This window comes from Gorilla gorilla, chromosome 14 (assembly GCF_029281585.2).
Source record: "Gorilla gorilla gorilla isolate KB3781 chromosome 14, NHGRI_mGorGor1-v2.1_pri, whole genome shotgun sequence".
Taxonomy (NCBI): domain Eukaryota; kingdom Metazoa; phylum Chordata; class Mammalia; order Primates; family Hominidae; genus Gorilla; species Gorilla gorilla.
In genome coordinates, this window is record NC_073238.2 from 57,914,547 (window position 1) to 57,937,395 (window position 22,849).

The 22,849-nt window shown below is 39.7% G+C and overlaps 1 protein-coding gene and 1 long non-coding RNA gene across 3 annotated transcripts in view; both read right to left on the reverse strand.

Annotated features, from left to right (window-relative positions):
* Window positions 1-21,934, reverse strand: part of LOC134756982 (uncharacterized) — a 176,428-nt gene extending 154,494 nt beyond the window's left edge. The window contains exon 1 of the long non-coding RNA XR_010130549.1: window positions 776-21,934. This is a non-coding gene — a long non-coding RNA (uncharacterized lncRNA). The remainder of the gene's footprint in view (window positions 1-775) is intronic.
* The window catches only part of ENOX1 (ecto-NOX disulfide-thiol exchanger 1), a 573,843-nt gene that overhangs the window by 423,880 nt on the left and 127,114 nt on the right, over window positions 1-22,849 (reverse strand). The window lies entirely within an intron of this gene.

Below are 22,849 nucleotides of genomic sequence, written 5' to 3' on the forward strand. Positions count from 1 at the left end.
GTCCCATGCTCATGGTCACGCAAATAATAGTGACATACAGCAAATACTATAAAAGGGCCTCCTGTTATTGGTAGTAGCAGGACATCACATCCAATTTCAAACGATAACATCTTCTTGAAGGTGAAGTTTTTGCATTTAAAGTCTGGTTAATAACTGTTTCATGGAACCATGGGAAGATAACTCTGGAAGAGCCAGCAGATTATCTAGTGTCTGCCCAGGTTCCAGTGTAACTTGCTGTTTGTCTTTGAGCATTATCATTAAACCTTACAGGGCCTTGATTTTCTCATCCCAATAGTCTCCCTGGCCTCCCTGGAAAACTCTGTGGCCCACGAACTTTTGTCAGGAAGCTCTTCTTACAAATATTCTCTTAGCAAAAATTATCCTATATTTGACACTTTCAATTATTCAACAAATCTAGAGGAAATAATCACACTACAAAATAGATGTCCAGAACATTCCACCTTGCTTCACAGAAATCCTGTGGAAAGTAGACATGGCAACAGCATAACCAACGGCACGGGTGGCAGACATCCAGGAAGACAAGTCAGGAAGGAACAGTGCTAAGGAGAGGAGGAAATCAGCCACTGAAGAAATTCTGGGACACAGCAATCAATCACTAGCAAAGAAGGTGCAGCTTTGAGAATACACTAAGGAAAAGGGAGGGAGGGAAGAAGAGACGGTAGGCAGGCAAGTGCATATTCTATGTTCCATAGTACACTGGGGAAAACAGGACCATGAATGAAAGGTTTGGAACATAAGTCCTGTCATAGCTCACCTTGAGATTTCAATCAAGTTACAACTCTTTGGGCTTTGGGTTCTTTTCTGTAAAATGAGAAATCAGGATTGGTGAGATGAAAGTTAAGGATAAGTGGACTTCGTACACAATGAGACAAATGGAGTAGAACCACATTCTATGTGGACCTAATTTTATAGAGAAAACTGTACCTTTCAAATGGTTCTGACTGGGAGTGCTGCTGTGAAAAGCCCAGCATGTTCAGCCCAGAGCTCCCTACCTTTTATGGAATTCCAACTCTGACACAACACTCATAGCTTAGATTTAGTCAGAATCAACTTACCAAGCCTCAAAATGTTCCACAGAAGCTTTTGTTTTTATTAATCTATTAAGACTTTACAAAGTTTCCTTCTCTTTGGTTAGAAATGAAAAAAGTGGGTTAATCTCATGTCTTGTTTCAACTGGTAAGCCATGACTTAAGGAGAGCAGCCTATCTGCCACAGATGATACAAAAAATTAAGGATACTCAAAAACACCGGTCCCAAATCAATGGCATGTCCACAGCCTTTGTTCCCTGAAGATCTGTAGCTCCTAAACACCCAGGGGAGGCCAGGTCTCCTCTCTGTCCTTCCTAGTTGCAGATACTGATACAGCAGAAGGCAAAGTTAGAACATGTATGGATTAGATTGTTCTGATCTCAGGACAATCTAGTTGCCAGATAGAATTCAAGACTTAAAGAATAGCACTCTAACAAATTCTGATTATCTCTGCTTTATCCACTGAGATTTTCAAACTACCTTTTCATTGCCCATGCCTCCCCCACTATTAAAAACAGCTGTCCCAAAATTTTACAGTATAAGTCTCTAATTGTTCCCTAACAAATAATTTGAAAATGACAGACACATTTCACCTTCACCCTGCCAGGATTTCACAAAGTTGAGAATATGGGTTTAATTTGAAATCCATCATTACAAAACCATCCTCATCCGGCAATAGGAAAGACTCCCATTATAATTTTCTGCTGGGAGTCATTAGAAAAAGCCAAAGCAATAGAAGGGAAAAGGGTCCGAGAGCACCTCTAACTTACAAAAGTACAACCCACTTTGTTCAACAAATAAAAGCAGAGCCTGCTTTGTTCAACTCGTCCTCTAAGAGGATATGGACTAGAAAATCTTTATTGCTGCAGCCTCATTCTATAAAATAGGACTGTATTTACCCATCTTTCTGGATGGCCAAGAAATAATGACACATCTTGTAAATATAGGTTGGTTACTTCAGGAAGGGATAGGAATTAATTTCAAATCTATCACACAGTATCAAGCTATTTCCCATGAGATTTCATACCAGGCCACAGCACTGGAAGCCATAATTTCCATATTTATTGAAAACAGCATCTCAGCCAAAGTGGTACATTGTGTCCTCATAGTGAAACCTCACACAAGGAAATAGAATTAACTTGCACTATCATCATAAGTGTCTAGGGTTTTTTTTTCCAAAAACTGTAATATTTGACCCCCTAATTCAGAGAAAGTTTCCTTAACTGCACTGAGCTCTAGCAAAGACTGTAATTTAAGAAACTGATTCCTAACCTAGTAAACTTTCTTGCCAGCAAACCAAAAAGTTTAAATCTGTGCAGTGCATAGTAAAAGGCAACAGAACCAAATAGCTAGATTTTTAAAATATCCATGTGTCTCCCAGCAGCATTGCAGGGTCTTCATTTATTTATGGTTACGTATTTTATTCTCCAAGGCCGTTTCACAATCTGTTTATATAAATTGTGTGTGTTAATGCATGTGTTTGAGTGGTGGGGGGCAGTGCACAGATTCATCTAACTTTAGACTGTGATGAAATAACTGATGATAAAGGATGCTATGCATGTGTAATATATCTAAATATTGGATTTTAAAACCACTTTTGATGGATGGCATTACATGATTAATTTTTGAGACTTCTGGCTCAGATTAAAACTTCCTACAAATCTAAATATTTTGTTTTTGTTTTCCTTTCTTCTAGGAATATTAATACAATTTTGGGAATGACAGCACAGAATTGGCATGAACATTAGTACTTTCACCAGAAAGCAAATGTGACATATACAGGCCGGGCGTGGTGACTCACATCTGTAATCTCAGAACTTTGGGAAGCCAAGGTGGGCAGATTACCTGAGGTCAGGAGTTCGAGACAAGCCTGGCCAACAGGGCAAAACCCTGTCTCTACTAAAAACACAAAAAATTAGCTGGCCATGGTGGGCACCTGTAATCCCAGCTACTCAGGAGGCTGAGGCAGGAGAATTGCTTGAACCCGGGAGGCGGAGGTTGCAGTGAGCTGAGATGGCGCCACTGCACTCCAACCTGGGCAGCAGAGTGAGAATCCACCTCAAAAATAAAAAATAAAAACTGTGACATATACAAACCTTTTCACTAAGAGAAAATATTGGGAAATTAGGTAAAATTGATTAATGAGAACAAACTGTTTATTGTACAAAACTCTTAAGAACCTAGTATTTTCTTAAGAAGTTTTGCCCTGAAGATACATTGACGGTCTAAGATCACCAGTACCTGATTCAATTCCTATTTATCAATAGACCTGGATTGAAATAAAAGGCACTGATGCAGATAGCCTCTGTTAGGAGCAGGCACTTAATTATTGGAGTTGACAATTATGCCCTCCCATAATGCATTTTTGGTGTCACTGAAGAGACCACCAGCATTCATGACTCTAAGCCAACATGGTTTTTATGTTTTAAAAAACACATACTTCATATATGTGATTCACTTAGAATTTTTTTCAATGCTATTTTAACAATAAATAAAAATCTTGGCCGGGCACAGTGGCTCATGCCTGTAATCCAGCAGTTTGGGAGGCCGAGGCTGGTGGATCACTTGAGGCCAGGAGTTCGAGATTATCCTGGCCAACATGGCAAAACGCTGTCTCTACTAAAAATATGAACATTAGCCAGGCATGGTGGTGTGTGCCTGTAGTCCCAACTCCTCAGAAGGCTGAGGCGTGAGAATCACTTGAACCCAGGAGGCAGATGTTGCAATGAGCTGAGATCGCGTCACTGCACTCCAGCCTGGGCAACAGAGCAAGACTCTGTCTCAAAACTAAAAATAAAAATATTTACCTATTGTTCTTCTTGATATTATTATATAAGAAATACATATTCTGGCCAACTTACAAAATTAGTCTTACAATATTTTCCCTAAATTATTATGGTAAAAGTAGATTATATACTCCCTAACAAGGGCATCTGTTTTTAATCTTTGAGTAGTTGAAACCATGTAATAAGTTTATGCCTATTGAAAAATGTAATCTTTCTAAGGAAAAAATTAAATTTCAGGGTGCTCATTATCATCTCTAATTCCACTGCTCCTCAATTCCAGGATGCATGCTTTTTTCACATTTGAACATTTTTGAAAACAAGATACATCTTAAAATAGTATCTACATTAAATGTGGCTCTGTTCTTTTTTATCTTCTAAAATGCTGTTACTGCATCCAGCAATCCATGGTGTATCAGACATGAGAAAATATGCTATTTTCTGCATGCCTACAACTCACCAGGTTCTTCTAGATGCTCGTTACACAGAAACCTATAAGGAGCAGGCTCACAACAATAGGCCAATGTATTTTACAGCGCTAAAGTAGTTACTTGAGTAATATGCACCAATCAACTCAAATTTTGTTATATAATCCTTTATAACTCTCATTCTCAATAGGAAAGGACTGTGTCCCCTCCACCTCCACCCACCTACACAAAGAATACCTACCCAGCATCACCTGTCTATCTCTGAATAACTCACTAATACTGTGTATTAAAACTGTAAAATCAAATAAGCATGGCTGGTGCTCACTGACTGAAGAAAGTGAGATATTTTAATTGTTAAGATTTAAATTATTTAATATGCCTCCCAATTACTTGTTTTAGAACACACACACATGCACACACACACGCGCGCACACACACACACGTACACACACACGTACGCACACATACATACACACACGTAACCTACAGCAAAATCAACCTTAAGTAAAACATAGAACAATCCTTCACTATTTTTCCTCCAGAACATTGATCCTGCCTTGGAAAGAGAAAGCAAATGATTTAGTGCATCTATTACTATACTACATTTTTATTAACTAAAAATTGTTTCCCCCCATGCCTCCATTAAATAAATATACATCAAATATTTAAGTAATATAGATTTGGAGGGGCATCAAGGTATATCTGATCAGGAAACCCCACATAACTTGGAACAGCCCTCAGCAAAGCTAGAACCCAAACATCAGGCCTTTTGGTTTCCAAACCTGGCTTTAGGACCTCAAAATCCTGGGTTCAGAGAGGTGACCCAAGAAAGCCCAAAGCAGGTAAGAAACAAGAACCAAATTCAGGCCTCTCAATTCCATGCCCCAGAGTTTTGTCCACATTTGTTAAGAACCTAATCTGAAACAGTGCTATCCCTATCTTGAGATACATACAAGAGTAAGGTATGATCCTGCCCCCAAGGCCCTTGAGTCTCTATAAGGAATTGTGTGATTTAAATCAATACAACTGAAATCAGAGACACAAAAGTAACAGAGTAACATTAATTTAAAAAAATTTTTTTTTTTTTTTTTTTGAGACGGAGTCTCACTCTGTCGCCCAGGCTGGAGTGCAGTAGCGCCATCTTGGCTAACTGCAAGCTCTGCCTCCCGGGTTGACACCATTCTCCTTCAGCCTCCCGAGTAGCTGGGACTACAGGCACCCGCCACCATGTCCGGCTAATTTTTTGTGTTTTTTAGTAGAGATGGGGTTTCACCGTGTTAGCCAGGATGGTTTGCGTCTCCTGACCTCGTGATCCAACTGCCTCAGCCTCCCAAAGTGCTGGGATTACAGGCATGAGCCACCAAGCTGGGCCATTTTTTAAATTTTTTTAAAAGACGTCTCATGCGTCTATCAAGATATTTCAAAATAAAAGGAAGTTTTCAGTTTGACAAAGCTATAAAATACAAATAATCAAGATAGAAACAACATGATGATAATAGTCATGTTAACATTTACTGACTACTTACTACGTAACACTTTGTAAGGTGCTTTTCATCATTTAATCTACAACAAGATCATTAGATATTATTATCATCCTAATTTTACAGAAGAGAAAACAAAAACACTTTGAAAGTTGCTTAATAACTTACCCAAATTTACATATGCTAATAATCAATTCAGCCTGCAATTTCAGAGATCCTGCCACCATCCTATAAGTAGTTCTTTAAAAAGGGATAATAACCCTCCAACACACAATCACACATACACATATGAACACCCAGGTCCAGTTTTATCTGTCTCTCTTTATGGTCTGCTTGCTTTGAGTATCTCAAAATTCAGCCATATCAAGAAAGAAAGCTGGGAGCTGGAAGCTGAGAAAAATGCTACCCACACTGAGTTGGTCATTGGTAATAAATAAATTAACCAATAAGGTGAAGAATAGGAAGAGTTTAAACAAGAAAGTTTCCAACATGTTATGCTTTAACTAACTGTGAGTTGAAGTAATTATTGGGAAAAAAGGACAGTATTTTTAGAAAAGCAATTAAATTTAGCTGATAGGTGTCACTGACACTAAGGTCATTTCAACAAAAAGGATTTTCAAAGTAACAGAAGCAGAACTTAGGGCAGAAGCACCCAAGAGATGGCTTCAACAGAATCAAAGACCAATTTGCCCCAGTGTTCAAGGAGAGGAAAGTATAGACTCCATTTCCCTCAAGATCCCACTGGGATTGGATTCCTTTACTTAATTAACTACTCATCCATGATACTGTCTAAAAAATGCTGACCCTACAGCTTTGTGCAGACAACGTGCTATAGCCTCAACTACTCTATTTATTGGAATATCAATTTTCCTGCCTAATAGAGCTCAGAATTTGAACTTCCTTCACTTAAGCTGATATTCTCTTTCCTCATTTATACTACAGCTATGTTTGTACTGAAAGGCATGAAATATTAATATTTGTGTCCATGATCATACAGTCCAATGTAAGGAAAAATACAAGTAGAAAACTAAGAGGAAGAAACAGTCATTTCACTGTCTTTCAAAGTAAAACAATTACAATTATGTAGGAAAAAATATTACTTGTAAAAATTAACTCAAAACATTTTTTATTTATAAAGAAAAATTGTTATTGATTTACATGTTTACAACTGTCCTGTCGCACAAATGTGCAAGCTCCCCTACCGTATTATAAGGTTCTTGAGGGCAGGGGTTAGATTCAGAAACTTCACCTCTTACATTGGATGCCAAGGACCGAGGGTAGGTACATAGTGTTTGTGTTCCCCCACCGTCTACCTCCTGGCTGTGAATGAACTAAGAAGACAGGCTAATGATCGTGATCAGTTTAGTCATGACAGATCCAGCACAGCACCCTGGCCATTCATGACAGATGCCTATTTAGTATGAGCTGGACAACAGGGAAGTAACATCAGTGTTATCGAGTTATCTCTATGAACCACCAACTGAAACTAGATTTGATATATCTTCCCAATTGTTTAGTTTGATTTCTTCCTTTGGAATAGCTACTATTTTAAAAGTTTAGGCATATGGTAATACTTAGCAAGAAGTAAATATTTAACCCAATCTCCACTAAGTAAAGCCCTTAACATTTTATATATAATCCGAAGACATCCTGGATGTATGTGTGTATATGTATGTATGTGTGTGTGTGTGTATATATATATATATATATATACACACACACATATATATACATGCACATACATATAAATATCCATATATACATAAATATATATCAATATAAGCTGGCACTGTGATATAGTGCTATTTTCTACATAGTAGCAGCAAATCAAGATTACATACCAAGAGAAGGCATTTATCTTCCATCATGTGTTAATGCTGAAACACATTAACTTTCCTCTCCTCATCTCCCTACCTCTTCAGTCATGTCTACCTTTATATGCAAAATACAGTAGCTGCTTATTTTAAGGAGTACATAATTTCACTAAATATTTTTCTGCTCATTGTGCTTTCTCATTCCATTCCTATTGCAAAGCTTTTAAGTTGTTTGTCAAGTCTAAAATCTCTCTCCTACTTTTCACTGGAGAGATTAATTTGGTAAAAATAGAATCCCAAACTGCCATTGCTCTTTTAGTCATCTTAATTAATTGTAATTAGTTTTAAAATATTCAGTTCCCAATTTCCCATAAAACTGAGGGCATCACACACACATGTGAGTTATCATTATTTCTTAGTACCAGCACTTGTGATAGAAAGGTAACCATCCATTCTTTCCTGTGGTCTTTCATACTTTCAACCCTGATTAGTATGTGAGTGGCTGGTAAATAATTAATTTTATAGTGAGTGACATATTTTGAAATCTGCAAAGTATTTTATTCTGGGAATTTAAGGCAACCCCTGCATTTCCCTAGATAGCTCTGTGTATGCCTACAATTATAAGTTGAAGCAGATTCTTGACTTTCCCATTAGCATCTAACAATTTATGAGCTTTTGATATCCATGGGATGATTTTTAAATGATGACTTTAATTCCCCAATGCATCTAGATAACTAGAAAAATAATAGACAATAAGTGAATGCTTTAGCGAAGGAATTTAACTAACAATTTAAAGCTTCACCCAAGCTGAAAGTAATCAAATAAACTTTATAGTGGTCCTGCACTGACTTCAATATTCTCTTTACATTTTTAAAGGAAGGTAGCAGCTTCAAATAACTTATTTCATGCGGACTGCATAACTATCCTATTATGTAGTAATCATTATACACAATTTACAGATAAGAAAACTGAGGCTCATATATTTTAGTTAAATTGCAGAATTAGGAATTGGCAGAGTTGGAGTTCAGTCCAGATCCAGCTGCCTTTAAAGCCATATTCACAGTACTACACCACCCCAGGCAGAACATGGATCCTTGCTCTTCCAACATTTACAGTACCTTTCAGGTCTTATACCAAGTTTAAGCCTAAAAAACATATCTGGTGTTTGGTTATCTCATAGATTATACGAGTTATTTGGGTTCAATTTGTCACTGACCACACACTGGGTAGGCAGTGATAGGTCTGTAATATTAACCATAACTAAAGATAACATATTTTGGAAATTAATTAATTTAAAAATCAAATATAAAGAAACATGTATCAAATAATAGGTTTCCCATTAAGAATTTGGCTAAAAAATCATGATGGAAATCAAAGAAAAGTGTGTGTTTTTCTTAGCCAAAATATTTATTTATTTATATCTTTAGAGAAGGGTTTCACTCTGTGCCCAGGCTAGACTAGCACAGTGGCATAATCATCGCTCACGGCAGTCTCTAATACCTGAGGCTCAAGTGATCCTCCCATCTCAAACTCCTTCTGAGTAGCTAGAACTACAGATGCATGCCGCGATGTCCAGTTAATTTTTTTTTTTAAGAGAGGTAAGTTCTCACTATATTGCCCAGCACAGCCTAGAATTCTTGGCCTCAACTGATCCTGCCACCAGAGCCTATCAAAGTGCTGGGATTACAGGCATGAGCCACTGCGCTCGGCCACAGAAGTCTTTAATAAGGTTCAATTGGCATCATCCATTGTCAAAGTACAAAATGTATACTTTCATTTACTACTGTAACTAAAGGTGATTAAAGAGACAATCAATCATATGCCCTTTGCACATCCTATGTAAACAATCTTTCATTACAATACCAATTAATCACCAATTCATTGGAAGTTCTGAACTCCATGGAAATTGAGTATTTAAGCAACAAGTTTGGTTGAATCCCTATTCCAAATTATTTAGTAGAACTCAGTAAGTGAAAAGAATTAGAAAATAATTCTCCTTCTCAGAATTCAGATTATATAAATTCACTTGTAAAATTTTACATATTTAAAAAACACCTTTTATGGTCATTATTTTAGCTAATTATGCACTAGTTTCTATTGGGAGACAATTCTCTACCCTGTAGTACCTTTTGTCTCAGACTACTATTCAAGGATGTCTGTAAAGCAAACAGCCTGGGACGATAAAGATTATGTCTTCCTCCTCCAGGACAGAGGATAATTTTGTTTCCTGGCAAGAGTCAAAGATAATGCCTTCCTCCAGGGCAAAGGTTGGGCAAGTGTGCCAGAAACAGTTTATAAGACTGGTTATTTCCTAAACTCTGTGTTCCTCAGTTGTGACACAGATCCAACAGGTATGAAGTAACCACCTGGCCCCCGCTGCATTGCCCTCAAGGGAGGTTCCCCTCAAGCTCTACAAGATGAGAGCTTGTAGCCCATGCTGCCTGCTGTGCATTGAGCAGTAACATCCTTTATGTCTGATCCAGGAGTTTCGTGTCTTCTGCCAGCATGTATGAATCAGGCAGGCTAACTTGTTACCTCACAGGCAGGTTAAAATCTCAGACCCCTCACTGCTCTTGACAGCTCTGTATGATTGATTAAATAAGTGTTTGCAGATGTTGGCTAACTCCAAGGTAAATTTTTACTCCTCCCTCTGAAGCCCAGAACTCACAGCTGTCACTTGTGCTCACGCAGTTAGGGCAAAACTAAGGAATACCATCTTCATACACGAAATTCTTGGGACTGCCTGACGACTCTGCAGCTACTGAAATGAAGGAAGTGAAGACAAGCGCAGGAGGCTTTTCCTTCTGGTGGCCACTGTTGGGTTATTAGAATCCTCATCTGTACACCAAAGACAAGCTATCCTTCCCATGCCCTGATTGATTACATGCTGTCACAGGCCAACCTGTAAATCCCTGTCATCAATCACCCTCTCTCACAGAGGATATGGGAAGATTTCATGTCTCAGTCACGCTCTCCAGTTTACCCCAGGGTGACAAAAGCCAGATAGAGTCTTGGGGCACTGAGGTGATCGTACTCACTTTCCTTTCTCGCCTCATCATTTAGACATGTGGATAGTAACGGGCAACGTTTACAGAGCACGTCTCAATAATCGTTTTATCCTTCTCCCACACTAGAGATGCAGACAAGCAAAATTTCTATTTTCTCTTCACAGAGGCTCAATGAATTGAAGTGGCTTGATCCAGGCCCAGATCTGGTAACCAAGGAAGCAGAAGCTTCTTACCATTCCATGTTCTCTCTACTTCACAAAACCAAGGAGGCCAATAGATGGTCTCAGCACCCATTCTGGCCCTCTCAGAGGCTTCTTTGGCCACTCTCTAATGGACCTTGTAAGGGGCAGGGAAGTGCAGTGGTTAGGGAACACAGTCAAGAGCTAGATTGCCTGAGATTTTAAATCCTGTCTCATTCACTCATTAGCCAGTCACTCCTGGCTCAGTCACTTAGGCAATTTATTTAACCTTTGTGTGCCTTAGTGTCATCATCTGTAAAATGGGGATAATAATAGTGCTTCTATTGTAGGATTATTATAAAGATTGAATAAAATAAATAAACTACTGTATCTGACACCACCATTGCTACCACTACAACTGCTTTGAGTCCCTTTTAGACACACTGATCCTTTCTGGTTAGAAGCCCAATTTCTGATTGTCAGGCTTGGTTAGGAATTCAGGTGAACTTCCCCAAGGTCTCCATATCCAACCCTGCAAAACAGCAATCTAGGCTCACTCTGCCATCAGGAACCAAATTATCAAGAAGAATGTGACAAGTTCCACAAATATTTCTTGTGGAATGAATAAATGACTTGGGAAGACTCTCTGTTTTGCAATATACATTCTGGAAGAGAAATGAGGCTTTGGGCTTGACTATCCCTATACCCCCTTTGTGAATAAATCCATGTGACAGGCAGAATGATGACTACCACCAAACCCCAAAAGATGTCCAGGGTCTATTTCCTGGAACCCATGAATATGTTACCTTATATGGCAAAATAGATTTTGCAGATGTGATTATGATTAATGGCCTGGAGATGGGAGATTATCCTGTATTTTCCAAGTACACTCAATCTAATCACATCAGTCCTTAAAAACGAAGAACCTTTTTCGGCTGTAGAGAACCAGACAGATGGCAGCATGAGAAGGTCTCGACCCACCATTGCTGGCTTTGAAGACAGAAAGGGATCACAACCAACGAATGTGTGTAACCTGTAGAAAATGGAAAAGGCAAGAGCATGGATCTCCCCCAAAGTCTCCAGCCATGCTGACACTTTGATTTGAGCCCAGTGAGAACTGTGTTGGACTTCCGACCTGCAGAACTGTTAAGACTATAAATCTGTGTTGTTTAAGCCACTGGGTTTGTGGTAATTTATTAGGGCAACAATAGAATCTCTGGATTCTTCCACTAGGGAAAGATCATAACCCAGTACTGGGACTATTCTGTAGGGTTAAGCAACAGGAAAGCATGTATTTACTCACCAATTCATTCATTGATTCATCTTTTTTATTCATATTGAGCACCTACCACAGCCCAGACACTGTTCTTTGGGCTACAGAAAACAACAGTGAACCAGAGAGCCACGGTCAGCTTCTGCAACCACGCAGCTTACAACTCAAAGCTGACAGATAGAGATTAAGCAGCCAATTAATAAATTAGATAACTGCAAACAGTAGAAAGTGCTGTGAAGAAAATAAAATAAGATGATGAGATAGAGAACACAGAGGGCAGAGCTGGGGAAACAGAAACCCCAGATTTGGGTGGATGGAAGGCTAAGAAATGACATTTGCCAGCTAAGCAAAGGTCCAAGTGAGTTCATAAGCCACTAACTCGTGGCTGACCTAGCCTTCTTATGGATGCTGTAAGAGGTGAAATACCCGTTTTTGAGAAATTGATATGACTTCTCACTCCAAGGAAAAGTGTGCTGTGTGAATTGCTACTCTAATTTTCCTGTCTCCACTCTTCACAAGCATGAGTTTTAAGGCTTTATTTTTACCATATTTTATGAACAGTGTAAAGGCAGCACTATCCCAGAGTCCCTGCATATCATTTTCAGTGACAGTACTCAGTGTTCTCCTTATCTGAATATGGATGTGGTTAGACTCCCTGTGATGGCTACATTGCTGTTACTGTGATGGATTTCCCTGTGCTGGCTGCAACCTGTATCAGCGACACTGGCTCTGAAACCAAATGCATTGCTCAGGGTGAGACCCAGACACAGTGCTAGAGCCTACGCAGACCACAGCTGGCTCTACTGCACATTTAGTTGTGACAAAAATGTCAAAGGGTGAAGGTGGCAAATAAAGTGTCATATCATGTAGGAATGATGGTCTCTGATATCCAAATCATACACACACAAAACAGGCCACTCAATTCATTTATTGTAATGTCTTGCTCTAATATCTATGGGAAAATAGTACAAACAACTTCAATTTTTATTCAGGTTGTCATAGTGTCAATAATTACTTCTCATAATTACCCCTTTCATAGGTTGTCTATAAAAGTAAAACTAGAACATCCAAGTAATCTGTCTCAACCCAGAGTTCCCAGACACACACAAACAATGCAGGGCAACGCAAATTACCTTCACACCCTGGTTAGTTTGTTCTATAGATGCCTTACTGTGTGAGAAGGGGCTAAGCTGAGGCATAAAATGAATCCAATTCTGAATCTACTCTAACCATTTCTAGTGTTGTATATGTTAATATAATGAACTTACAAATAAACAATATCTAGTAAGATGGCTTTTGTGTTGGGGGTGAGAGGTGCAGAGTTCACACTTTGATAATTCACTGATTCCAAGAATGGTGCTCAGGTTTTAGAGCCAGAGTATCTAGACTGGACTTCCAACTTCATCATATAATAACTCTATGACCTTGAAGAAGACATTTCCCTGACATAGCATCAATCCATTTTTTCTCTATGAATTGAGGTCAAAAGTAACACACACACTGCCTGCTTCAGAGGGTTCTCACAAAATGAGAAAGACTTTGTAAACTATAGAACACAAGTGCAAACCAAAAGTCCCTTGGCCTCCCAGCGCTACAGATATGTTGTATTTAAGGCAACAGCCTAAGTCCCAATCCTCTGAGCTCCAAGCATGGACTAACAAGTCTGAGCTTTTCCTGGGATCCCCTCCTCAGTTACTCCCTCCAGGATTCCCTGACAGTCAGACTTATGGCCTGCTACCTGACAACCCTCCTCTCCTACTCTCTTGAACTTTTCCTCTGCTCCACATGCCTTCATCACTCTGCCATCCACCAGTCACCATCAACACCTCTGACAACGTTCTCACGGAAGACAACTTCTTCTGCAGCACAAAGAATGGGGTGAAGAGGGAAGGGAAGGAACCTCAAGGCCTCACCATCAGGGAAGCCATTTCCACTCTTGAGCCTTGCTTTTTCAAAACAGGGCTGCCAAAGTAACACCATTAGGTATCACTGACCAGTTCTTGGCAGGGGCTGGCAAATTTTACCAATAAGGGGCCAGATAGTAAATATTTTAGCTTTTGAAGACCACATCTGTCTCTGTAGCATATTCTTCTTTGCTTTTTTTTTTTTTTTCTTTTTATGACCCTTTAAAAATGCATAAACAATCCAGCAGGCCACAGGCTGGATTTTCCTCAAGGGCCATAGTTCACTGATCCCTGCTTTATGACACAGCTATCGTTCATGCCATAGTATACTTGTTTTTTGTGTGAGCAGGAGTCTGTTGCCAGTAGGGGGAATTGAGGGGAGGCTCATTAGGTCAAGGGAGGTACCTAGAACCACTGCCCCTTGGACTTTCAAACCCAGGAGCTCGGGCGCGCATGGTGGCCTCACTCCTGTAATCCCAGCACTTTGGGAGGCCAAGGCGGGTGGATCACCTAAGGTCAGGAGTTCGAGACCATCCTGGGCAACATGGTGAAACCCCGTCTCTACTAAAAATACAAAAATCAGCCAGGCACGGTGGTGGGCACCTGTAATTCCAGCTAATTGGGAGGCTGAGGCAGGAGAATTGCTTGAACGTGGGAGGCAGAGGTTGCAGTGAGCTGAGATCACACCACTGTACTCCAGCCTGGGCGACAAGCGCAAGACTCCGTCTCAAAAGCAAAACAAAACCAAACTCCTATAGGTCGGTCTGGTCCACGTTAACAGACTTCTTCACTCATGGCTTTTGTTCAGGGACCTCATCACATCCCTCAATCCAACCTTTTTTGGGGAATCCTAAGCTATGAGAGAGATCAGTGCACGTCTGAATGCCAAAAATGAGTCAAGCTCTTGTTCTTACACTCAGAGCCCCTAAGCTCTATGTAAATCTAGCATGTGGCTTCCGTGTTTCTATGACAGTTAGAAGGCTGCTCCACCCACAGCACATGGGAGCTCTGTGGTTAGAGTTTCCAATGATACAATCAAGCCTAGGAAAAATGCATCTCAGCCAGTCAGAATATTTTATACACTTATTAGCTACTATGATTATTATCTAAAAAGGAAGAAGACGAGGAAGAAGAGGAAGAAAAAGGAAGAGGGGGAGGGAAGGAGGAGAAGAGGAGCAGGGATGAAGAGGGAAGGGAAGGAGAAGAAACTACTGCAGAAAATCTTGCCAGGATGCAATAATGGTTACAAAATTAAATTATCCTTACCTAGTACTTTCTCCTTGTAATAAAAGACTTCACTTTGAGGCCAGGCATGTTGGCTCTTGCCTGTAATCCCAGCACTTTGGGAGGCCGAGGCAGGCAGATCACTTGAGGTCAGGAGTTCAAGATCAGCCTGGCCGACATGGCAAAACCCTGTCTCTACCGAAAAATACAAAAATTAGCTGAGTGTGGTGGCAGGAACCTGTAATCCCAGCTACTCAGGAGGCTATGGCAGGAGAATCGTTTGGACCCAGGATGCGGAGGTTGCAGTGAGCTGAGAGCACACCACGACACTCCAGCCTGGGCGACATAGCGAGACTCTGTCTGAAAAAAAAAAAAAAAAAAAAATCACACCTATAAACCCAGCACTTTGGGAGGCCATGGTGGGCAGATCTCTTGAGAGGTCAGGAGATCGAGACCAGCCTGACCAACATAGCAAAACCCCATCTCTACTAAAAAATACAAAAATTAGCCGGGAGTAGTGGCACATGCCTGTAATCCCAGTTACCTGGGAGGCTGAGGCAGAAGAATCACTTGAACCCGGGAGTCGGAGGTGCAGTGAGCTGAGATCGTGCCATCGCAGCCTGGGCAACAAGAGTGAAACTTCGTCTCAAAAAAAAAAAAAAAACAAAAAACAACTTCACTTTGAATCTTTTTGATTGTTATATCTATTCTGTAAGTGAAGGCCTCTATAAGCCTATAAAGCACCCAGCTGCAAATTAGTATATAATGCCTACTTGGCCCAAAAGTGAATCAGAAAATGATGCCTCTTCAGGTCTATACCTTAGCACCATTTGACTATCTACAGGTCACTTTTTTGGAGGGAACAGGAGTCAGGGGTGGAGGGGTGGAAGTCACCTGTTAATCCTGGCAGATCCAGCCATCTCCAAGGACATAAATGAAGAGCAGAACCAAGATGGATTCTCATCCCGACTTGAGCCCTTGACCAGGCTTCACAATAACATAGAGGCCCTAACTTAAGTTTTGAGTCAATGTCCACAGGCCCATTTTCTGTAGCTACTTGTAGTATGCTAACATGCTGGCACAGAAGTTAGTGATAATATTTACCGTCATGGTGGTGGTGATGGTGCCACCAATAAAACTTGTCAGCTGAGGGCCCTTGCTCTGGACCACTTAAAGAGGGCTGATTTTGCGCAAGATGAAATAACTTAGAAACATAGAGGATAAAGTAGTCCATAGGGTTAGTAAGGTGGAGGAGGGTGACTAAGTCATGAAAGATGTACAGCACACACAGAAGAGTTTTTAAAATGATTCCAAATAGTGTGTGAGAGCAGACTACTGAAGTTGAGGATGGATGTTTGCACCCTGCAGAGAATGCTGCACTCTAGAGTTTCACAGTGCAAGATGACCTGACTTTCATAGTAGGCAGGAAGGTCTGGGAGGCCTTGCTTTGGACTCAGGAAGAAGTAAGCAAGCTGAGTAGCCGGGATGCCGGTGATGAGCATTCATTGGTCCAAAGGAGAAAGACAAAACCAGGAGGTGGCCTGGAGATTTCCAAGGGAGAGAAAATTCAAAGCTGCCTGGGAGATGCATGGCAGAACCCTAAACAGATTGTAAAGGGGAGGAGAAAAGGTCATAGCAAAGTCAAGGATGACTGGAGCTCCCTGCCTGGGGAAAAGGATGGATGGCTGTGTTTTAGTTGCCAAGGCAACAAGCCTCAATGGCAGGCAGAGAGGCTACAGAGTCCCTCTCTGGGAGTCTCCTGCCCTCAGTTGTGCAGCACAGGCAGGTCTTCTTCCACCTGGAAGTACAATATGCTGCTCTGCTACTGGAGGTGTGTTTATCACTGAAAAGACTCACCCCCAAGTACACTGGACTGCAGTAGGCTGCAATCATGCTACAGAAACATGTATTTCTCAGCATTGTTAATGGAAACAAACATCTGCAACACCTAATTGAAACCCACTCACAGGAAAGATAAATAAAAACATTCTAACCTTTAGCATTATGCACAACTTTTTAAATCCAGAGAATGTTACAGCAGAGATCTACCTTCCTGGTTGAGAGTGCACTACATATTTTCCTTTGGAAACTAAAGATACTACAAACAAATTTGAAAACATATATTTCTTCAAAGTATTAATTTTTAAAGCAGCCAAAATTGCTAATAACCAGGGAAAGTACCAATTTATAATTTATGTTCTTGGCATATAGTATATATTGTGAATTTGCATGCATATTACATGCAAATAACCAGAAGAGCATAACATTAAGGCTTCAAATTTATATGTGCAAAAGACAGTAAATTCTAACATTAAAATTCTTTCCAGAAAATATTAACTCCCTATATCCCCTGTGACTGTCACACAGTCAGCTGAGCAACCTTACTACAGAACTTGAGTAGTCAATAACCTTGTTCAATGAAAATTTGCATTTCCCATACCTACTCTTCTTAGCAGGCAAAGAAGACAAGACCATTTGGCACCATGTGGGACAGGGATAAGGTGCTAACATGGCCCAGCTTTTCAAACAAATTATCGAACAATTTGACAGAAAAAAAAAGTGCCAGTAAAAATGCCACCATTGAACCACTAACAGAATCTTTACTCCCTTATAAAGATTACAACACTGGGGAAATGAAGCAAAATACAGCCAACTCTGCTCTTTCCACTATAGTAAAAATATGGGATTTGTGATGGCAAAATCATCTGAGTCAACCTGGCTGGGCTAGAGTGCTCAGTTCTTAAGTCCAACACTAGTTTAGATGTTACCGTAAAAGTATTTGATAGATGGGATTAACATCTATAATCAGTTGACTTTAGCTACAGGAGGTTACCCTTGATCATGTGGATGGGTCTCATCTAATCAGTTGAAGGCCTTAAGAGCAAAAACTGAGTTTCCAAGAGAAGGAGTTCTCCCTCAAGACTGTAACATAGACATCCTGCCTAAGTTTCTAGCCTGATAACTTGCCCTACACATTTCATACTCAAGGCTATAACATCAACTCTTGCCTGAGTTTTCAGACTGCTGCCCTGCCCTGTGATTTTTGGACTTACCAGCACCGCATTTGCATTAGCCAATTCCTTAAAATAAATCTCCTCATAAATACATATTTATGTATCTAATGTATAGATAGACAGATTCTGTCTAGTGAACACTGATACAGGATTCAAAGGGATTTTCAGTGTAGAATTAAAAAAGTGCTCAGTATTATAATGCATTCTGGTGGATGGGTAAGTGCTGGTTGATCTTGATTGCAATGTAAAAATTAATGTATTCTTTGTTTAAATAATGCTACTGCTTTGCAGTGCAGAATTTACTGGAAGATTTCCTTCTTGATATCCATTTAAAGAATTTCCATAGTCAACCCTAAGACAAATAAGGGTGAATTTTATTTGTAAAAGAAAAGGGGCTCATGATAATCTTTCTGGTGGCTGAGCCCAGAAGGTTTTGGGGCTCAGCTTGCTGCATTTATATTCTGAATTCTCTGCGGGTCCTAAGTCTTGAGAGATGGAACTATCCCTTCATTTATGTATAGTCTGAAAACACTAATCAGACTGTTTACCCCAATGAAGCAAGTATCAACTTAAATTTAGATCAAACAATTCCATGAGTTTAATGCCACTCCAACCACTCTGTTTCTTTTTGTTCCTTGGCCTTTTCATGAAGCATCTCACAGTATTTGCTGCCACACCTCTGCTCCTCCCTTTCTTCACTCTGTGACACAGAATGCTCATCCATACACTCAGACCCCACTGCTGTGTTCACTGATGATCCCCAGACCTATGCCTCCTTCCTTGACCTCTAATTCCTACCGCGCTCCTTATTTATTGGTGTCTGGATGATCTTCTGGGAATGGGTGGGGCAAGGACTACAGTCATAGCACATCCAAAAGAGAAATGATCGGTTTAGCAAAGTTCTATGTTTCACAAACTGTTCCATGTCCACCATTCCATGATTTTTAAGCTGGGAAGAGAACCGACCTGTTCCACAAGGCATTTGGACATTTGCTGGATAATCTTCTGGTCACTTTGCTTTTTGTTTTTTTTGGACTGTTAAATATGGGAGTTGTTCTCCAAGGCAACAATCCAGCCTTGACTTACACTGTCTATAACTTACCTTTATCTTCTGTCTTCTCTATCAGTCCTGTCATCAAGTCAAATTCCTTCTCCTTCTCACTCTTCTGCAGTCATTCTTAGCATGCACCAACTGTCTTCCTCCTGTCTGAGCTATTTTATAACACAGCAACAATCATCTACCCGAATGTCATGTTGATCATGTCACTTGTTGCCAAATGTTCCAAATGTTTCTTCTTGAATTAAATTTCAACCCCAGTTCTACAAGTCCACAGCTGACTCCTTTGATTCTCCTCTTCCTGGCTGCGGTCTGCAACCTGCCCCACCGCTCCCCACACTCCCTTGCTCTCCAAGGCTCACTGTACCCTCTCTGTTCTCCAGATAGCAGGACAAACTCTTTGCTCTCATTACCTCTCCTCTTAATATGTTCCCGTTCTGGAACGAGCTGGTGGGTTTCCTTGATTCCACCTTCCAAATAACTAGTTCACCATGGTTTTCCACCATTCCTGATTCGGGGATCATAAGGTTTGGCTCATATCCAGAATATCCTGGGGCAAAACGGTAGTAACAATGTGAGTAATCACTGTCTTGACCTCATCCAAAAGACCCCTATTTTTGCCTTTTCTCATAATTATGTCTCAAGTAAGAAGCCTCTCAAAAATTTAAATTTCTTCTTGGCAAATTAGACATATAAACTTATCCAGCAAGTATTATTATGCATGTGTATCAGAATACATTTCCCATTGTGATTTATGCCCATGTTACATATAGTTATGGATATATTTTTAGAAAATTGTTTTTTAAATATTTAATAGCCATTAAAAGGGTAAAATAATACTCTGCTCTTTATGGAACAGTGAGATGCCATTCTAGTACTTTTGCAAGTATTTGCAATTGTAATCAGTAATGCGGGCAGAAAGAATGCCAGTGTTTTTCAATCATTACTGGCAAAAATGTAAATTTTTTAAAATTAAGACTTTAAAGATCACCTGCATTAATCTTCTGCTAATGCAAGCTGGGACTATTTCCTAGGATTCTGAGTGGTTTAACATCATCAAGACATGTCACAGGCTTCATCCAAATTATTCAATTCCTACCATACATTACGCTGAGCCTCTCAGAAGATGAATCGGGAAGAGGCAACCAAAGTGTTTAGAGAACAAAAGGAAAAATGAAGCAGAGACCTCTGGCTAAAAGTATAAACCCTTGAGAGGGTTTTAAGGACATACTATAGGACTGAAAAATGAGAACAAATCAGCAGGCCCATTAGCTGTGCAGCAAATTAAAGCACCATTGTTTCCAGTTTCAGCCTTGAATCTGGAGGGCACCAAATAGACCACGCTGTCAGTACCCTCTGTGAAAGAAGTGTGTTCTCTGCTATCTATTCTCAAGCGCCTTTCTATTTTTTTTCAGCTAATTTATCAGTTTCCCACCTCTTCTCCTAAATCATTATTACAAATTTCCCCAGGAACATGTTAAAGGGACAACAGGAAAATAATCAAAGTTTCAAAACACAATCTATATTTATCATGAATTTCAACTTATCTTTTTCCTTGTATTAAAAAATGAAGCTTGCTATCCTCAGATTTATATTCCTTTTATCTTAATCCTTGGGGTAAAATATGGCATGTGGATAATCCACAAACTAAATAGCCTCTGCATTTAAGAAGTAGACCATAGTCCGCAGTTGTATAGTCCACATTTTGTCGTCTCATCTCATAAAAACAAAGTTGAAAGCGGCTCTGTCCAATGTTTTGAGAGGGCAAAAGGTCTGGAAGATCCAATAAGACTACATAAGAGATTTTTAAACATTAGTATGTATTTAAACCAATTTATTCATAATATAGTCTCAACTGTTACATAGGACTAGGCCCAGAGATAACTGCTTTCAATTCTTTAAGTAATTATTTTGGAATTTGTTTCCACATGTGGAAATCAGTAGGTGTTGGCACATTATTGTGCAAAGAATTGATTCCAGGTATGCGATGAGGTATGGATGTCTCTCAGCCTCAGGGAATCAGGTGGGGTTCTGAGGTAGCAGGTGCCTCTGGGCAGATAACACCTGGCCATCAGCTTCCTCAAGGTATAAAGGCATGGTCCTCATGGCTCTGCTGAGAGGCACTAGAAACATCCATGGACACCCACGTCAACAGGCTGCTGCAGAAAGCACCCCTTCACTTTGTGCAGAAGCAGTCCATGTAGCTGCTGGAGGAGGTTTCATTCCAGGTATACAAGGCACAGTTGGTTGAAAGTGGAGCTCTAGAAAGGTGTGGGCAGAAGGGCCTGGTAGGCAAAGCTACAAGGGACAGCCCCAAAAATTCTGTCTATACATACCAGACATTTCTTTCCAGTTGAATCAAATATCGTCTTTTACTGGCATCCAGGCTACCTATGGAGTGACTGCTCTAACAATAAACACACAGTTTATAAATTCGGGCCTCATTATTATTTTAATTACTTCATAGGAAAAAATTTAGTTGAATTTGAAATCTGTTGGAATTATCAGAGGATTGCATTTGTCTAGCAAAGAAGAAAGCTAAAACTATTAATGTTTTTAAAGATAACTTTAACTTTTATAGACTATGAAATGGTGGTGAAATGGCTTGTTTTTTTAAAAATCACTACTTGTGTAGTATCTCACTGACAACGACTAAAAAGAATCTGAAGAGAGAATCATTAAGATATTGATCAAGAATTGTGTTCAGCCATTTCAGGCATATAAGAAATATAAAAAGTTATGTTTATGAAAGCAAGCTCAGGTTTTTCATTGAAAAAATCTGAAAATATTTTATTTGAAGTTTTATATCTACTTAATATTCTACAAATGAATGTCTCCAGCTTCCTACATTATTTAGTATCAGTTTCTATGCATGTCATACTAAAGACAAAAATTTATATGCACTGATTTAAATAACATGTTTCTCTTACTACTTCTTAGTTTTTCGATTTCAGGTATTATTGATTGACCTCCCAATGAGGAAGATGAGGGTAAGGTTTTTTATCACACACACGCATGCCTCATGTTCCCATCCTCTCAGAATAATTCTGGTTGTCTTAAATATCCATATTTACATCCTTAGAATCATGTAGTGTTCTACGATTATATCTCATTTTCTGCCTTTTTCTTCCTTGGAATTAATCATTGTTATATTTAATTTGCGTTAGTTTCCTATGTACTTATCATGATGCTATCCCCAAAGCCTCCCCAAGATCTGTAAATCTCCCCTCAGCGCAAACACATTAGATGTTTAATCAATTTTACCATCTTGAAGAACTCTCTCCTGAATCCCTCTACCTACTGCAATTTAGATCAGTTGATCACTAGTCCAGCGCACAGCTGTTGAGATCTCTTTTACCATCACCTGTGAATTCTTTTCGCCTCGCTCTTGTGTTGGTCCTATCTCTGGGATACCAAGTCTTTCTTTTTATTAGTTTACCATGTCATTTATTGGACCACATTCTAGTGTTGTAAAGTTTCATGATCATCTGTTGTTATTCCCTTTTAATCAGGAAACTTCTGTTTTTGAGAAATTTTGGTGAATTATTCCTTTGATGGTTTTCTGTCCTCCATTTTTTACGTTCTCTGAATCTGGTGTACTATTTTTGGATGTAAGAACCAATCCTCTAAGCTT